We start from the raw sequence: 20,783 nt of genomic DNA, 5'->3' as shown, positions 1-20,783 counted from the left end.
GAAAATAAAAGGGGGCGGGCGCAGGAAACCGACACAAACCACCAAACAAAATACGTGTGACCAGTTGTATTGTTTCTACAAAGGTTTTAACAATAAAGTGATGCGGAAAATACTTTCAGAGGAGCGTTTATCTCACTGACACTACCAAAAGTCACTGAGGCTCTTTTCATGTGGAGAATTGGCTTATGTCTGAAATAAAATTGAAGTGAAACTACCCAAAATGGGAGTAAATAACCAGTTACTTTCAATGTTGAATTTTGAGGTTAAATTATTAGTGGCACTCACAGAAACACTTCTGCAAAGTTTTCAGTGTAATTGCTTTAAAGGAAAAGTTCCAAATGATATAGTCTCTGCACAGATATTATGGACATCATTCCAAGGCAAAAATGTGGTTTTGCTTTTGCATTACATACCTATGTAGTATACCAATAAAAGTCTGACAGGTATGTCCAGATGAAGCATATTTCTCTGGCTATGCACAGAATTTCATCATAAATATATAATGCTTTTAAAGATGACACAATCACACATGGAATGATGTTAATCTTAATATAACTAAGTTTACGTTTTGCATCAGGGCACAGAGCAAAGAAAAAAAAAACCCTGAAATTGGAATATGTTATCTCCTAAAAGCCTATTTGAGTTACTTAAACATCAAAATTGTTAGCAGTCAATCATATGGAGAAAGTGATTCCATTAACAACAGAAAAAAAACATCTATCAGGGAACAATATACAATATGGTTATTCTTTTTTGGATTTGCAAACCACTTTTATTTCCATTTCGTTCCCAGCTTATTTTCATATCAGTATTTCAATAGCATATGTTTTACATATGCGGATCTATACAAAATTTAACAAGCTTTTAAAATATTTTCATCATTTATTCATAAAACCAACATGTCTCCAGGGGAAAAATGGCTTTATGAGATTTCTAGCAGAATGCATTTCACCTCAAGGTGCCCAATTCAGATTTATACACACACACTATTAATTTCAGAAACAAGTGTGGCAAACTAATGATTATTCAGAAGTTTATAAGTAAAATTAATCTGTGCAGTTTGTATCCAAAAAAAGAAAAGCATTGACATCAGCATGAAGACTAATCATCAAAATGGAGCAGAAAAACTTATACAGAAACTGACCAGGCTGACCCTGATCTGTGAGGGCTCTGAGGCCACATGCTGAGATCTTTCAGCAGCAACAAATAAACTTTTTACATAAATACAAGACAAAAGGAACCACCAGCACCACCACCACCACAAAAAATAAATAAATAAAGGAGTGAGTGAAAAAGAACAATCTTTCTCAGCTGGGCAAACTTCCAACTACCACCCAGGGTGCTGGATGCTTGTGATCAGAGACACGTGCAAACATGCAAACCCCCATGCACGTATCAGAAGAATGAATTAAATAAAAACTCTGCGGAACAACAGAAAATACCATTGTCTTTCTCTCAAGTAGAGTCTTACATTTAATGGGTTCTTACACCAGAGCAAGAATGATATGTTATTATTAGAACTCCAAATATCCTCTATCCTTAGACAAGGCTAATCTTTATGAGGGAAAAGAAGCATCATCCTGCATATTAGGGAGTTTTCCCCAAAGCATAATAGGTACCTATGTGCTAGAAGAGACGAAGCCAGGATAAAGAAAGAGGGGAAGAGTAGGTTCCCACCTGGAATTCTAAGGTGGAATTTCCATCAGTCAAGAGTCTCTGTACCAAAGACTAGCTTCCCTGATGGTCCCTACAAATGCCTGACACCCAGTCTCACAACTAACATCCTCTGCTCACTTAAATAAGGCTCCTAAATTATAATTATAAAATCTCAAAAACTAAGATATTGATGAACTTAGCTATGATAATACCCTCTTTAGGAGAAAAAGGGGAAAAATACTCAGTGGGTCCATATGGAACCACTCAAAAGAAAAAATTGTTAATTCTTACCAAATTTTAATAATAGGGTAACTATAGTCTCATGTAAACACTGAAAGGTAACTAAAATATTTTTATTGCCAAGTAATTGACATTAAAAATGTAAAGTTTTAAAGACAAATTGATCATTTATTTAAAAATCCAAAAATATTCTATAAAATTCAAATAGCTAAAATGTAATATATTATTCAAAAGTACTATTCTCTTTGATAACTGAGTGACACATCAGAAGTGAGACTTGTAAAATATAAAAGTTAATTGCTTTTATAACTGTAAACACACTTTACTATGTATTTGATATCTATAAATAAAAATACTTTCTCAGTTTAAACTCTGTATACAAAATATCATCTTGGTAATACACCTTACATCTCCACTGGCCATTTCTATTTTTACCAAGCACCTCTTTGATACATTGTGTCTTATAATCCTTCAATCATTAAAACAAAAAAACAGAGGCCTCCAATGAAAGCAGTACATCACCAGAGAGACTTAATAAATTGGATAATGAAATTTGAAGTAGTCGACATCTTGCCAGTCTAAACGAGTGTGCAAATAAATTGTGCACTAATCCTCAAGAGGTAGGAGGAACATAATACTGCCAATGCCTGTAACAACCAACACTGAATATGCTAAGATTCTCCCACTGAATAAGCCACGTCTCAAACATGGACAGGCAGTTCCACGAGGAAGCAAAGGTTACAGAACCAGAGAGAAGCACAGGAAAACTCAATAATGGAATCAATAAAATCTAAATCTAAATTACTTAATAAAAACCACATTCCATTGCCAAAGTGAAAAGAGCTACATGTATATATGATTTTGGCCAAAACGTTCAAAGGCTAGGATAATTAAGAAACTTTTTATGTTTAGAAACTGTATTTCATTTAATTTATTAAAAGATGACTGACTTATTTAGTAATTTCATCAAGGCAATAAGACATTCTTTAGGCTTCGGTCAAAGATAAGCAAAAAAAGCAGTCTAAATGCTTTGCTGAAAAGCAACTTATGTCTTACCCATATAGTAGATCTTAAAGTACTCTTCCTGCTAAACACAGAGTTCAGATTTTTAAAAACTGTAAACTTTTATAAAGCATATTTTCAATGCAAAACCTAACATGTTTCTTTTTACATCGGTCAATATAAAGAAGAAAAAGAAAAGGAAAGAAAAGAAAAAAAAAAAAACGCTTCTTGGGAACCTCCAAAGTGAAGCATATGGAGGTCAGTAGGTGATTTCAAATAAATCAGTACATCATGGCTTCATTCAAAACGAAGAGCTTCGGGCATGGATAGAAAAATGTACTTATTATAAGCCCCTTCGGACTTGGAGAAAGATCCAGATTATAAAAGATCCACCTTTGAAAAGAATATACACAATTCTCCTTTTCCTAACCCTTCTAACTCAGGACTTAAAATTCAAAAATAAGATAGCTTCAAGACCCTAATCATGATCTGAGATTTCAAGTCATTCATTGTCTGCTGCTGCTGTCGCTCTATTAAGAGGAGTCCTCAATGCGTTACAGCTCTCTAGTTAACATCAGCCAACAACCAACTCTGTCAGCTGGGAGCCATTTAAAGTAATATACAGCCCCAAAGGGCAGAAGGTTCAATCTAAAATGGAGGCCTGAGCCCCCCTGATGAAAGGCGGAACTTTCCTTTTATCCCAAAAGTTCAGGCAATATGCTTTGTACACAAAGATTGTTTTTAACCTTCATCTCTTCAGTAATGTCATCTATTCTGATAATTATACAGGGGGCAGTCGGGAAATAAAAATTATACTTTATAAGAAAAAGATCCAGTACTTTCCCCCCCATAACCTACAGCCAGAAGAGTCTACAAGACATTTTGAAAGGCACAAAGAGCTTTTTCTGTTTAAGAGGAGTGGATGGGTAGGATAGGGGTTGAGGGAGAGAAATGGCAGCTGATCTGCTTCCGAATTAGCCAACCAGGTGCAGGGGTCAGCCTGCAGCAACCTTCTAAATATTTAATGATTCAGAGAGCACTTTATTAGGTGACTAAAAATAATGCCAAGACAAGTTAATGTTTCAAAACCATATCCTTCCTAAAATACACGCAGCATCAGACAAGAGTGAAACCATCCCAGGCAACCACGCCTCCTAATTCCAGATGTCTATTGACAGCCTGTGGGACATGAAACTAAATCACAAAGGGCTTTGGAGAAAGTTCTTATAGGTTTTCTAAAGGCTTTTCTAATTTTCTTCAGCTATCCGGATTTAGAAAATTAAAGCCAAAAATAAAATACAGATTTTAATAATAACAATGAACATGTTAAGATAAATCAAAACTGTAGGTACTGTTTGTACTCACAAGTAAAAAACTGATACTTTTCTCAGGAGGGCATTGTTCCTATAATGTGGATATGTATTGAAGAAACCCAGAGGAAGTTCAAACTGCCCTAGCGAGACCAGCTGTGCTTCTGTGTATAACACTAAGCATCAGAAAAGCCTGCAGGCCAGTCCATTCAGAGCATAGTTCTGCTTCAACTCTGGCCCATGCTCCTGCCATCTTCCTGTTTAGCATCCATTTTGGAATTCTCTGCAAAATGACACTGCAAACTTTGACTCACTCATCATGATTCACGTTCAGTAGTCTCACCAATAACCAGTCAATAGCCACTCCTATACTTACAAGTATGGCTCTTCCAAAAGACAAAGACAACCATCCTTTTTGTTGTCCTGAATATCTTTAGTTATATTTACTTTTGATACCTTTATCTCTCTTCCTTCATATGTTTACTCTGAACAATGAGTTCCTACACTGTCTTTTTTATTCCCCAAGTTTTCAATAAAGCACTGTATAGACGGCGAGCTCAGAGACAGGGAGCCCAGACAATGTATTATGCAGCTCATAATGAAATCAATAGGCAGATCACAGAATGAAGAATTCCTATGTTTGATAGAATTAAGCTTAAGCCATTACATTTCCTGGAGATTATTAGAAGCAGCAGAAGTGACTTTTAAAAATCTGCCAAATGGGGGGGTGGGGGATAAGTTAGCAATATTCACCAAACATTAAAATGTATATAACTTCTGAATCAGAAATTCTGCCTTTAGGAATCTAATTTGTAAACAGGCATACAGACGTATGTACAGGGATGCTCAGTAAGTCCTGAGATAGCAAAAAGCTGAAAACAATCTAAATGTCCATCAATAGACAACTGTGTAAATAAATTTTGGCAGATTTCTCACAATGTAATGCTGTGCCACAGTGGAAAAGAGGGAGATGGTTCTATGTGCTGATAATAAATAATTTCTATTGTATATGTATGTATACAGGCTATGTATGTATATGCCAAAAGGGGGGGATTGACACGGTTATGCAAAGGTACAATATATGAAATACAGATATTTCTGGACAGACATATATTAAGATACCAATGACAGTTACCTCTGAGAGAGAGGCTGGAGATCTAAGTGTCTTTTACAGTGTGTGAAAATTTTACCATAAGCACGTGATACTTTTTCCACCCAAGATTAAATCAATAAATAGATGGGAAATTCCCAACTAAAACACATTTGTCTTTCTGGGTGGATATGTATTATTTTTCATGGTGGCATAATTAGATTTGAAGGTAAAGGCCACCACAGACCATCATTTTTGCCTTTGAAAGTTTCAGAAGTTTTGAGGGACCAGATGGTCTGACATTCTAGCAAATCAGCCCTCAATAGAAATAAGCCTTCAACAGCAGTGGGCTGGTCAATGGTAAACTTTTCTAAAGGAGAGACAAAGCCTTTTTGTTCTCGTAAGTTACTCAATAACTTGTAACTCCAGCTCACTTAAATAATAACTGTGTTTCTAAATAGGAGGTATGTAATTCAAACGGTTCTCTTTCCAAGGAAACCAGTATCTATCTCTATTATCTAATACTTGCTCTTTTATGGTATATAATTCTTTGGAATGTTTATAAAGTCAGTTGATATGTACCCACAAAAGAATATCTAGCCTGTTTTGTTCAAGGCAACTGAAGCATCATTTCATCTTTCAAGTTGAGCTAGGGAATCCAACGGAGGGGACTGGCGGAGTGAGAGCCAGGTTTACCACTGGCTAAGGAGACAGTGCAGTACAATTAGCAATTTTGTTCATGGAGCTCAGTGACAGTAGCTAGAGAGAAAATACTATGAACCCAGCCCGGCTTCTCATGTCTGGAGAAGGTATGTTTGATGTGTTATGAAAGTTACTCTGACAAAATACTGAAGGAAATGTACCACTCCAGGTGAAAGACACTGTCGGCCATCACACACTGAGGTCTGGCACAATCTTGTTTAGGACTAGATCAAGGGGGGGATGGGTATATTCTCCAGCTCTACTTTAAATTTGCCAAACCAAGGAATTTAAAGCAATTTAAATACAGAATTTGATCTGGCTGGTGTTTTATCTTTAAACTAAAAATACAGGATGATTATAATGTAACAGAGCCTTTAAAAGCACAACACAAAATCTATTTATGCTTTTAGGATGAGTACTGACATCAAAATTGTAACCTTGGGAAGCTAAACAAATACCCAAGTGATGTTGCTATTGCGCAAATATTTTAAAATATTACTTCAGATACGCCTTTATAATTAATGAGATCCATACAATAAAATCAACATTTTTCAATTAGACTTGTCCTTTTACCAAACTTATAACACCCATCTTGATCATCAGACTTACTGATCACTAGAAAGACTGTTGGTAATGTGCAAAAACCAAGTACACATTCACAAGTTTCAAGTCTACCATTAATTAGTAGATTCAAAACATGATGTTATTAAGGATGTTACGAAGACGACATAACACTGTTAAATATCTTGTTGCTACAAGATATTTTTAGGGATTTCAATATTCTTGGACTCATAATACCCCCTCTCTGTGCCTACTTCCAGAGACACTGGTTGCTCCTTTTTAGCTGTGGCATAATTTTTTTAATTTTAGAGAGAGAGAGTGCATGATTGGGGGGGGGGGGAGAGAGAGAGAGAGAGAATGATAATCTGAAACTACATTGTAGCCTAAGGAGATTTGCATTTTGGTCTTTCTCTTTGCAATGACCTGAGCCTCCAACCTTCTCTCTTGTCTCCAGCCCTCAGGCACACACATTCATACTTCATCTCCCTGGACATTGAAAGAGAGAGAGAGAGGGAGACAATCTCAAGCTGGCACCATGTTCAGTGCACAGCAGGATGTGGGGCTCAATCCCATGACCCCTAGCATCATGACCTGAGCCGAAATCAAGAGTTAGATGCTCAAAGGACTCAGCAACCCAGGTGGCCCTGGATGTGGCGTATTTTTTAATATGCCTCTTAACTACCTTTCAGTCAACACTATATACTCTTACAAAAATGATTATGGCTAAAATGACAAGAACTTATATCATTAGAACATAATTTTCTCATTAGAAATTATTAATTAGATCATACTATTATTATAATAGTCTGAAAAGCAATATAGAACCATTTTAATAATATGAGAAAGTAATAATGTTGCATATGAACGAGATTACTTATTTGTATTATTACATCCCAGCCCTACTATATCTTTCATGGCATATATAAGAAGCAATAACACTCTTAGAGTCAAGACACCTGGGTTGTAATTTGATCTGTAACTATCTAGCTGCTTGATCCAGAAAAAGACATTTGAACCCTTGTCTGGACTTTGATTTTTCTTTGTAAAATGATCCTCTGACACCTCAGCAAACACTCAAATACTCTTATCAACAAAGATATTCACGAGTACTATACAGTTGGCTGGTCATTAGTTGCAACAAAAATTCACTCATAGCTGGATCATTTTAATTACAGCACAATTGAGACTAATATAATTCTATGCATTACCAGGAATATTTTCACATATCCCCCCCAAATTAATAAAAATTCTGAAAAATATATTACAATGGATTATTTTGAGAAGCATATGTATGCCCTCTTAGTATTCCTGTATATATGTCACCAAAATGTTCATAACTTAAGTGTTAGGGCACCTGAGTAGTTCAGTCAGTTGAGCATCTGACTCTTGATTTTGGCTTGGGTCATGATCCCAGGGTTGTGGGACCAAGCCCCATGTCAGGATCCATGCTCAGTGTGGAGTCTGCTTGAGATTCTCTCTCTTACTCCTCTCTCTCTCTCTCTCTCTCTCTCTCTCTCTCTCTCTCTCTCACCCTCTATCCCTCTCCCCCACTCACACTCTTTCTAAAGTAAAAAAAAAATTCATAACTTAAGTGTTAACATTGGCTATTATTAGCAACAAAAGCATAAAACCATATATATATATAAATTATAAAATAGTTCAATAATGATCACTAATTATTAAAAAAGCACTAGTAAGTAATAAAATATCCATCACATTAGTGAAGTGGTTCCTGAAATAGCAATACTTCTTCCATTTTGCTCACTGACGTATCCCCAGATGTAGCCCTATGTCCCTGACACATAGTAGACAATCAAAGAGTAGTTGTTGGATTCCTGAATCAATACCATACGATCTCTACATAAACTCGTAAAATGTTGAAACTTCACACAATATAGAATCACCAATACACTTCAGTGATAACTGTTTAAGTATCAAAATGTCTTCCTACAGTTCTCTCACTCAGCTCCCAACAGAAGTGATTCGAGCCACCCCTCCTGATGCTCCCTCTCCTCAATTCTCTCCTGTTTCCAATTAGCATGACAAACCAAACTAAGTTCTCTTCAAAACCTACTGTAATCACAAGGTCACTTATTTTGTCTCACTCTCCACTGCTTCAGCTATAAACTAGTACAACAACAGCTGATTTCAAATGTAAATTAGCTATGACTTTTTAGAACATTTATACAATACCTGTCAAACTGTGTTTGGTCCACTGAAAGCATGCAATAATAATAAATAAAAAGCTCATTCCCTGCTTACAGCCTTAAAATCCCAAAGTTCTTGATAACTACCATATCAGCCTACTACCTTTCTTTTCTTTTTTTTTAACATTTATTTTTGAGAGAGAGAGAGAGAGAGAGAGAGAGGAGAGACAGAGTGCAAGTGGGGTAGGGTCAGAGAGACATGGAGAGAGGGAGGCACAGAATCTGAAGCAGGCTCCAGGCTCCGAGCTGTCAGCACAGGGCCCGATGTGGGCCTTGAACTCACGAACTGTGAGATCATGACCTGAGCCAAAGTCAGACGCCCAACTGACTGAGCCACCCAGGTGCCCCTCTACTACCTTTCTTTAATGTTCCCCACATCCCAAGCCAAAACTATCTAAACTGTAATATAGTGCTGTCTAATAGAACTTTCCGTGATGAGGGAAATGTTCTCTATCCTTGATGCCCAATAAAGTAGCATGGCTATTGAATACTTGAAATGTGGCTAATGTGACTGAGGAACTAAATTTTGATTTTGTTTCATTTTAACTAATTTTCTTTTAAATGTAGACAGTCACATATGTCTAGTGGCCTTGCTATCCAATCCACGCATGGTTTCTTCACAATATTCTCAAGAATATGCTTTTCTAACTTTCTTCAATATACACTCTACTTTTTCTCCACTAATAGGATTCTCTTCTCTTAAACAATAGCCTCCCTTTTTCTACTCATTGAAATTTTATCCATCCACCGAGATCTAATTCAATTTCCACCTTCTACTCAAAGACTTGTACCATAGCTTTAATTGAACAATTTCCTATCCAATATTGTCCATCTTTATCATGCTGTACTGTTACCCTGTACTTTTCTTACATATTGCCTTGCTTTGCTTCCAGGTTGTTTTGTCAATTTGTTTTATCTTCCCTCTAACCCCAATAAGGTTTAAGTTCTTTGCTAGAAAGAGAAAACAAGTTAAATTTATTTATCCCTCAAATAATGTATAGAATGCTAAACATACAATCATTGTTCAACAGTTTGTAATTAACAGGAATAAAACAATTAGAATGAATTTAAATTTTTACATTCTTATTGTGATTTTACAATTGAAGAGAAAGCCATGATCTTGGCAGACACATAGATTTACAAAGTTACCAAAGTAGTTAATCTAATTCAATCTTCAAGTAAAAAATTCTAGGGAGTATTTTAATCTTTCCATTTTCTGAAAGGATCCCAAGTTACTCTAAAGATTTTGCACTTTTCCTACTCATAAATTTCTCCACAGAGAGGTTTCAGTCCTTCTTTTGTAAACCACTCAAGCTTAACTTCTTGACAAAAAGTTAATATGACTGTATTTTTTAAAAGTCATACTTTAAATTTTAAAAGAGAGTGCTGCCCTCTTGTGAAATGAGGTAGAAGGTTTATCTTTTCATGGACAGTTGAGTAAATTTTGCAAAGGTATTAAAGGTTAAATTTTAACATCGAAACAAAAGAGTGTATCTCAAAGTTGTATCGATTTCCCGAGGTCTCTCCCTTCTCGTCTTGGTTAATTTTCCACCCAAATGAGGGCTGGAACATCAGGCTGAACTGCTCGCAAGTGTACTATAACTAAAAAATAATGAATGACTGGAATACCTTCACTGTAACAGGAATGAAAGAGTGCAGTTTGTAAATATTGTGTTACTGAGGGGGCAGTGGGAGAGCCAGTGACAGAGAAGATGAGTCAATGACAACATGGAAGGTTCTGAGTCAACTCGTTAACCCTGGGCAAGAGTTTAATCTGTCTTCAATTTACTTATTTACATATAAAGTATTTTAATAATACCGCAAACTGTATAGATCTGTGTTGAGATTAAGTGAAATAGTAGAGGTAAAATAGTTAGCATAGCCCTTGTCATATGATAAATGCTTATTAAAGACTGTTGAACCAACAGTAATAATATTACCAAAAAATTACATTCATAACAGGCATTTAAACAATAAAGCCTCTCAGAGAGTCTAACAATTGCAATATATGCCATCTTTTATTTGGGCAGTTATGATATGGCTCAAGTACTAGGTGCCATAAAAAGACATAAAAGTATTACTCCAAAGGAGCTCACATTCTGAGCTATTCATGAAATACCTGAAAAACCATTCCCTAATTTCATGAAGAACAAGTATGAGTAGATTCACAAATTCACAGAAATGATGGCTCTAAAACCTACGGGCTTTAAGGATCCAGTTAAACACGTCAGTTTACTTGAATGACACATAATAGATCATCTCAATTCTAAAGTACCAAGAACTAGAAGAGGAGAAAGAAAAATTGCTGTCAATTCCATAGGGTTTCCTTTTTTCTATAGAATGAGCTTCTTAGAATGAGATTTTGCTTCCTCTCCTATCCTCTCCTCTGGGCCTGGGATAGAAAGATTGTAAGAGGTTAGCTGGACAGAGTATAGTAAGAGTAGACTAAACCATCTTGACCCTTTCTCCAACATTAGCAAACATGAATAACTCACAAACCAGTTTCCACTTACCCACCACATTGGGACACACATGAAAACAGTTACCATTTACATAGCAATATTAGGAACAGGTGTGCCCATAAAAGAACACGTTTAAAATTTAGAGCATTCTTTGATTTGATGGTCAGCACTCTAAGGGAGCTGTATATTTAAAGTAATCTTCAGGAAATTCTTTTGTAATGTAGATCTTTTGTCAAATTAAAAGCCATCCCCTGATGTATCTGTGTTAGCAGTTTGAATTTTTATGCATGAGAGGTTTTCTTAACTTGGGAAAACATTCCATTTCTTGATTGGTATTAGGATAGAGAATAAAGGAGTGTCTGGATAATGAGGTGAAAAAGTGCCTTAAGGAAGAGTATGGGTCTAATATTTATTAATATAATACATTTTTTGGTACAGCTTCCTTAAAAAAAATCCCTTTTTAAAACAGCCTATAAAAAATAAAGAAATGACAATTATTCTGTTCTATTATTCTAATTAGTTGCATCTCTGTTCAAATAGCATTCAGCCACAGAGGAACCTTGTAATATTTTGGTGAGCTAATTGAGAAAATCTCCAATTAAATGTTAAGGAAAGAACATTAACATGCACATGATTTATAACATTTTAAATTAAATAATGCTTTGATTGTTTATAAGGCTGGACTTTCAGCAAAGGAAATGGTGATTCATCATATACCTAAGCGATAATGCTTCTAAGAAGTAAATAAAGGTTAAAAAGGCAGGGAAATATATGCATCAATAACTTTTCAAACCGAATAGAATTACATGACATTGTAACCAACTAATTTTCTTAATCTCGTAGAAAGGGGGGAAGTTTGACAAAGTGAACTATCAAGTAGGTCCAGGAAAATAGAAGTCAACCTAAGTCTTGTTCCCATTTACTTAATCAGGTAAAACAGAATCTGTTCAGTGACCCATATCAGAGATCAACAAGAAAAGGTTTTCAAGTTCAAAGAATAAGAGAAATGTGGCCCCGCAGTGTGTGCTAAATAATAACTTTTCAATAAAGGTGGCTGATTCAATGTGATGGGCCACTGAACACCATTTTGACATAAATTTTTTTAAAAAGGTGCTTCCTCCCGGCACCCCTCGCGAGCAGTAAGTGCTACTCTGCTATCTCCCACTTTCTGCCAGTCAGAACCATGCTCTGAGTACCTCTAAACATTCACATGGCCAACACAGCTTTCAACCTTTTTTTTCCCCCCCTGCTACTGTTAAGCCGCCACAACCCCTCTGTTCTGCACAGATTTCTTGATCTCCAACATTAAGGCTGCTTTCTCTGGATCATTTTATCTTTTTCAGATGCTTCTATCTTTCCTCTAACCCTTAAGATTCTATCTCCCATTATAAATCAAAGAGCTAAGTCCATATTAACTTGTTGACTTGAACCAAACTACCTTGTTCATATTGCAAAGCATCATTCTATTACAGGGATCAGATTTCCATCATTTATCTAAATTCTTGGGTTTTCTCTGTTCTTTTCAAATTGAACTAGCAGCAACACCCAAAGACAAATACAAAAGTTGTCTCTGGAGCCATTAAACTTAAATACATGTTCACAACAAAATACTTTATAACTAAACAGTATCTAAGTTCTAGGACTATTTTTAAAAGGGTAAACTACAATTCTATTACACTAAAAAATACAAAAGTATGCATAGTAATTAGGATAGGCAAAAATAATTCTTTGAACTATAGTATTCTCAAGAAAAAAAATTACATGAGAAGAATTCAACTTAATAACTGGCACGGACATATTTCCAGGCCTTTAGAGAATTCTATGCCAACTAGATTCAAATTCATTAGCACTATATGCTGAAAAAAAGATCAAGTTAGTTTCTCTGATAAACTAAGAATTATGAAATGATAGTTATAATTACTTTTTTAAATAAGACACTATGGAAAAGATAAAACTAAAAAAACTGCTGGGGAAAAAAATATAAATTAGGCCTCTAAAATTATAAATGTATGACGAATGTGTAACCAAACACGTACTTAAACATATACCTAGCTATCATAATTTTCTATTCATTTCTAAAGCCTCTCGGATTATTATCAGAATATTAACAATTTGTAAAACTAAATAATATCCCATGTTATAAAATATTTTCTTAAATTCTCAATCACTGAGATGAGAGATCATTAATTTTGAATACTCTGGTATTTTATACCTAAAGCCTAATTCAGTTTAGAGCGTGATTATACCTCAATGAAACTCTGTATTTTGGATCTTTGGATCCAAAATGACCTATAAATACCAGCCATTTCAACCAGTCAGACAAAGTTTTTCAAAACTAATTTTAGAGCTCATTTAAAATGGCATAAAAGGATGATAAAGGTAATTTGTGTATATTGGGACTCACCAAATGGAGGCCACCCCAGTGGCCCAGCCCATGTCACAAAACTAAGCCAACGTCAGCCTGCACTTATGGGAAACGCCCTACTGTCAAGGACGCCGAGCGCGCACAGCCTTCACCATCCTCCAACTCAGCTTCAGCTGGCTTGCCTTACCCTAGAAAATAGGACCTTCCAGCCTTATAAGGAAATCTCCCCACCTCCCAGCCCATCACCCTATTTCTACCTTGCCTCTTCTAATGCTCCAGAAAACCCACTCTTTCCCTAAATCCCTCCAGAACAGTGCACTCGCTGTTTGTGAGACACTGCATTGCCCCAGTCCATGGACAAAGGACGTCAAATTCTTTACTAAATTGTTTCAGTTTTTGTCATTTAACAAGGGTGAAGATTAGGAAAACTTACTTAATAACCATGGAGTTTTGCACATAGTTCTGTAGGGTTTTGCTTTTCCTACCCATGTGTCAATTTGCTTGAGCAACTGTGCAACCATGCTTTTATATATATCTCTCCTTTGCAAATGGAAAAGTAAATTAAAGACATATGTGACACGGTATTATGAAGAAAAATTCCCCACTGATCTTGCCCTTTTTAGGAAGATGATGAAAATAATTAACTAAACAATAACTATGGCAAGCCATAGATACCATGGACTCAACCACACATGTAAAACATAATTTTAGAAAGTGTGGAGTGCATGTATATAGAAGTATACAATAGGATTTTTGAGCCACAACACAGAACCACTTTAGCCAAATTAACACAAATTTTTAACAAAACCCAATTATTTACAAAATAAACAAAAATTTGCATATTTACATAAAAACTTTCCAATCCAACCTACTCCCTCACTAGACAAAGTTAAACTCATTTCCTTCCTATTTTACAAACATGCAATATTCTGAAGCTTAACCTAGACTTTGGGTATTTGTAGTTCCCTTAAAATACATTATTTTCTTGTCCCCTCTGATAAAACAAAAATTTAAACTTCCACCTTTTTTTTAATGTTTATTTATTTGGGGAGGGGGGTGTGCGCACAGCCAGGGAGGGGCAAAGAGAGGGGGACAGAAGATCTGAAGCAGGCTGCATTAAAGGCAGTGAGCCTGATGTGGGGCTCGAACTCCAGAACCATGAGATGGGACCTGAGCTGAAGTCAGACATTCAACTGACTGAGCCACCCAGGTGCTCCTTAAACTTCCTTTAAATCTTCAACTCTTGTTCTTCATTGAGATCTGCTCTAACTCTAAACTGGTGATCACTCATGTACTTTATGTTCTAGACCCTGTCAATCTCTGATGGAGACAAAAGCCCTTGATGACACAGTACCTTTAACTTTGCTTCATACTTCTATCCCAAGCATCAATAAATTTTCAGGACAACCCACTATTATTTTCCCTAAAACTATATATGATGATGTTGAATGAAAGGGGGCATGAAACAGAGTGCTGTGGGTTCTGATAGACTCCATGAGAAAAATAAAAGTTTGTCTGTATCAACCAAGGAGCAATAAAAGTATTAAATCAGGTTCAGGGTCAAAATTTTCCAGATTATGTAACATCTATTCAAGAAGCATATCCCATAATACATTGCACATAATCTACATAAGTGTAATCTACTCAGGGAAATCCATATAATAAAGTCATGCCAATATTTATTCCCCTAATTCTAATACTCAGAATGAAGCAACTGGCCTGTGGGAAAAACATCTTGTTCCTGGGCTGAGCAAATTGTATCACCGTTGTTGCCTTTTTTTTGTTTTTAATTCCAAAACAAAGAATGCATTTCCAGTTAAAAAGAAAATATGGAGTTATAGGGTCTCTTGACAGGATGGAGGAGGTAAGTAGATTTCTGACATGTTATCTCTAAACTGACCTTGTGTCACTGGTGCATAAAATGCTCGGAATTGAGCCGTAAGTAGTGTGGCTTATCTGAGAGGGAGGAAAGCAAACACAGAACCCAGAAATTAAGGAACTTCCCTCCTCAGTCCCTCAAAGTACATCAATTTTGTCTCTTGGGATTAGGGTTAAAACAACAAAAGATTGTCCCCAAACAAGAAATTGATTACAGTGTCAAGGATGTCAGATTAGCAGGTAGTTACAGAGAAATGACTGGAAAGAAGACCTAAATATGACAAGGGCAAATAAAAAAAAGAAACTGCAGCTTTTACACAATGTATGCAACCTCTAAGGATAATACTAGAAATTAAATCCACACCTGTAAAATTACCTGGCTCATACTATAGGGTATTTGTACAAGTAGTATAAGTTAAAAAAAAAAAAAATTAGCCATAATAATTTTAATAAAAAGTTCAGACCATGCTTTTGCAGCTTTGTAACAGAGTCAAAACTGGCTAATGCACACATGGTAATTAAGAAAATTACATCATCTTTTCAAAAAGGGACCTACACTCTCTGCCTTGTTTGAGATCTCATTAACTTGAAATAAGTTCCAGTCAAAGACAAACAGGTTTTACATACCATACTAGATTTTAATTATAGCTAAATATACTTGCTAATTTTATATTCATGTAAACACCTGCATTGCCTGTGTCAAGATTCCTGAGCAGTAAAGATTTCGGTGAACCTAAAGCATAAAATCAACCAATCACAAATTAATTACCTTATTCATGGAAATAGTATTCAAATCTTCAGGATGTTTTCTTTAATAACTGAGTTGTGCTCAGCTGAGTTGATTAAAAGCATGAGACAAACTCACACTCTAAAATTAGCATTTTGTTATATCACTTAATATAAGCATGGTATCCAAAGTCTATAATTATCTTAGGGCCAAGGAATAATTTCAATAATGGGTTATTACCATTGGTGAGAATGAGTTAGGATCACTAAGATACTAACATTTAAGTGCAAAGCTTTTATTTCTTCCTCAGTCCCAGAAAAAAAAAAAAGTTCTCTTATTTCATCTTATTTAGTTATTAGTCTGAAATAGTATACTTAGTCCAAGAACTTCTTGTCTTTAAATAAAGAGGGAAAAAAAACTGGCAATGGAAACTATTTCAACTGCATTAAATGAAAATAACTCAAGTACATTTTGAATTTCAAAACAACAAAGATCACAGTTGAGAAGCAGCTCTTTTCAAAACATTTTGATCTATGATGTAAATATTGGGACCACGCTGGCAGACTTTCATACAAACCCCTAATAACAACAGTTGTTAAACTAAGTATTTATATAGCAATTTTCCTGAGACCAGAGCTTCACACAAATAAATATAAACTGTACTCTTGATTATATATCTCCCTGACTCAAATCTGTATGTTGCAAGATGCTCTTTAGGGATATAAAAACTCGGTGAGAGGGGCGCCTGGGTGGCGCAGTCGGTTAAGCGTCCGACTTCAGCCAGGTCACGATCTCGCGGTCCGTGAGTTCGAGCCCCGCGTCAGGCTCTGGGCTGATGGCTCGGAGCCTGGAGCCTGTTTCCGATTCTGTGTCTCCCTCTCTCTCTGCCCCTCCCCCGTTCATGCTCTGTCTCTCTCTGTCCCAAAAATAAATAAAAAACGTTGAAAAAAAAATTAAAAAAATAAAAAAAAAAAATAACTCGGTGAGACATTTTTTTCTGGCAATTTCTCAAGAAATTGTAAGCTAATAATCTTAGTAGAGAAAAAAAATATAAATTTTATTCACAATACTTGTTAGGAAAATAGATACAAAAGAGTTTAAATTTTGTCTATTCAGTAGTATATTCTTGCAAATATTTTTATGTTAATAAACCATAAAATTTTTGAATTTCTTTAACATTATAACTAAAAGATACTGTCAACATATTATGTTTGTAGTAGACTTTAGAGGTCCTCTAGAGTTTACTTTTGTATAATATTTCAATTAATATAATGACTTCATATCATTATTATGATATATTATGATAATCAATATAATAATTCCATCTATAGTATAATCGATAAGTATTTTCGAAATTCTATGTGAACATTTGACACAATGGAGAACTGCTTTTCAATGCATCAGGTTCCAAAATCACATTTTATATTAAATCAGAAAAAGGCTCCTCTATGTCTTATTTTCCCCTCTGTTTATATCATAGAAAAAAAACCTCACATTTTCAGAAGATAATCCTTCCTCTATTTAAATGTAATTATCATGACTCCCTTAGTTTTCTCTCTGTGTTATTGTTGTTGTTTGTTGTTGTTTTACCCTAAACTACTTTCTTTCATGACGCCATTTTCCCCCTGTTCCTTTTTGGTGTTAGACTTTATAGTTTTACCTTAATGTTGCCTGACACATGCTAGATCCTTTCCCGGAAATGACCCCTCCCTCCTCCTGCTGATAATGCTTCACGCCTCTTTGGCCAGGATAATGGCAACATATTCTTTAGAACTCTTTGCAGATGATCACCTCTAGAAATTCTACTTTGATATCTCAAAACTTGATAACTATTCCCCTATCTGTTCCATACAGAAACTCCCATTGCAGCATCTTGCAAACAACCCTAATACGATGCCTGTCACCTTGTCTGTTTACATGGCTTCATGATTCAAGCAACACTGACAGTAAAAGCAATAATACAAGAAAAAAAAAACCTATTAAGAATCAATAGGACTTGGTATCTTGTCCTACTGAGTGACTGGATATGGGGAGTGATTGAAAGTATTCCAGAATAGTAACTATATTTCTGGCTTGGGTAACTGGGCAAGATTAACCAAACAAAGTAATACAGTAAGAGAAAGGGATTTGAATTTTAATGGGTCTGTGAAATCACCAACTTGACTTAAGAGTCATGAGCAAATACAAAAGTTACAGAAGCCAGGAAAGAATGCATCAAGTGAAAATGAAAGATGTTTGAGGACAGAAATCTGGAAAACTACTCAAGTACTGAACAAAGGAAAGAAAGCCAACAAAGAATAAAGGGAAGGAATAGCCAACTGCAGCAATAAAATTAAGAGTATGTGATATGCCAAGAGATGAGAACACATGAAGGAGAGTGTTGTCATTGTAAAAGTGGTACAGAAAGATAAAATCAGGTGAGACCAGGGAAGAGGTAAGATGTAAAGTCATCGATGGTCCTGGTAATGGCAACATGCACCTGAAGCAAAAGCCAGACTGCATTATATTGAGGATAAATAGGAAGTGGCTGATGTCAAAACAAAGTAAGTAGAAACGGTTTCAAAAAGTTTGACTGTGAAAGCAATAATGATTTAATGAATGTTACAGAAAGCTTATCCTGACCCATCCCTAAGACACTAAAAAATAAAGTTGGCTGAGATAACCATTAACAACTGCAAGCATGTAAGAATAATAATTCTAGTCCTAGCTCTTTTAGTTGCATTCCTAGAATCCTACAACTAAAGTTACCTGATAATGACCTGCTGACCAGTTCACCTCATTGCCCTCTGAAAAGATCACGACCAAGAGCCATAATTTAATGCATGGGCATTCTATCATACAAAAAGTGACAACAACCACACACACATCTTCCAAAATTAATTTTTAAATACCACTGATAATCAAGAACACTAATTAGTAGTTCTGAACTGAAAATCCATTTTAATCTAATTTTCCAAACAGATACATTCTAGACCTAATCTCCTTGCTAAGAAAATGGATACTGTACCAGTAAGAAATTCTATAAACAATGGCAAACAAGGATAGGCTTATGCTAAGTGACTTCTTTCACTGTTGAACAAAAATCCTAGTGATTTACCATCTGTGAATCCATGTTTAAGAGAAGCACCTAGTGTTTAGAGATAAGCAGTCCCAAGGGTAATAAAATCAATATTTACCACATTCAAAATAAAACACTGCAGCCTGAAAGAACAACAACAACAACAAAAAAAACACACATGAAATATATTTTCTATTTAAATACAGTGCCAAAGAATAAAAACAGTGCAGTGACTTCAACAAAGATGACGACAGATGCAGAAGAGCTTATCTTAAGGCTGAAATGGTCACTGCCTTTAAAAAAATACTCTTTACTTCAAAAATGTTTAAATGGTTCAACTAGAAAAATGACTAGTGTTTTGTTTTTTTTTTAAATAGTTTTCTCATAAGATAAAAAGCTTTCCTGAGTTTGTGAACTATATTAACCCTTTGGAGTACTTCAGTTACCAACTATTATGTTGAAAAAGCAATTTCTTAAATATCACCTTGATAATTAGAGCTTCCAAAGTACTAAAATTATACAGAGCAGCATGTAACAATATCTGGTGCATAAGGTCAAATATTTCTCTCCTATTAATCATAATTGTTCAATTCTCCTATTCACTAAAATTGTTTAAATGGCTGTCATAAAGAAGGCATAATAAAATGAAAGAAGTTTTTTTTAAAGAGAGAAGACAAATTAAACCAGAAAACTGGGGCTATAGTAGGCAAGTATTTGAGTACAGAGCTCCTAGCAATTGTAAATGAGTTCAGAGCTCTGGAGCTGCCAAAGCAAACAGAAAAGCAGAAATTAGTTACACTGCTATCCAATGTCAATTACAGATGGGGGTGGGGAGGAAGCAGGATGTTGAAACATATATAATATATAAAATAACACCATTAATTAAAAAAAAAAAATGTATGTGAATATAAGTGCTTGCATACATATGGAAATTTCCAGGAAAGCTATATAGGAAACTGGTTGTTCCAAGTTATGGTACTTGGGAGGTAGAGAATCACAGTGTGGAAAATATTTCACTTTATATATTTATATACTACTACATATGGATGCTTTTCTCACAAGAAACATGCAGTATTTTATAAGTTAAAAAATCTAATATAAATAAATGCTAAATAACAAAGATGGTGGATGGCAGTCTAATCTAAGGACCAAATAGTTGCTTTAGATTCTGAACATGATAATACGATAAAAAAAAAAAAAATGAAGTATGATTTCAACCATATCAACACAAAACAGTTACCATCCAAAAACCCAGTGTTAGTCTATTATAGTCTGGAATTAAATTTAAAGATAGATCAAAGTAGAAATTCAATTATGTTCTTTCACAAAACCAGTGAGAGAAAGAATAAAAGGGAGTGAGAGAAAGAATGAATAAAGAAAAAGGAACAAAGAAGAGTTATTTGCAGAATGACTCACAGAAGCAAATAAAAATCCAAATATATAAAATTCCATGCCGCAAAACACTATAATCTCAAGTTATGGCATTTCCATGTGTCTGGAAATACGGAGCAATGAATATTTCTGC

General features: G+C 35.2%; 1 protein-coding gene across 7 annotated transcripts in view; it reads right to left on the bottom strand.

Annotated features, from left to right (window-relative positions):
• UTRN (utrophin) overlaps positions 1-20,783 on the bottom strand; it is a 514,842-nt gene that overhangs the window by 164,347 nt on the left and 329,712 nt on the right. The window lies entirely within an intron of this gene.

The sequence above is a fragment of the Neofelis nebulosa genome, chromosome 6 (assembly GCF_028018385.1).
Source record: "Neofelis nebulosa isolate mNeoNeb1 chromosome 6, mNeoNeb1.pri, whole genome shotgun sequence".
NCBI classification, from domain to species: Eukaryota; Metazoa; Chordata; class Mammalia; order Carnivora; family Felidae; genus Neofelis; species Neofelis nebulosa.
The sequence above is the reverse complement of the archived record's forward strand: the minus strand, read 5'-3'. Positions and strand labels throughout refer to the sequence as shown.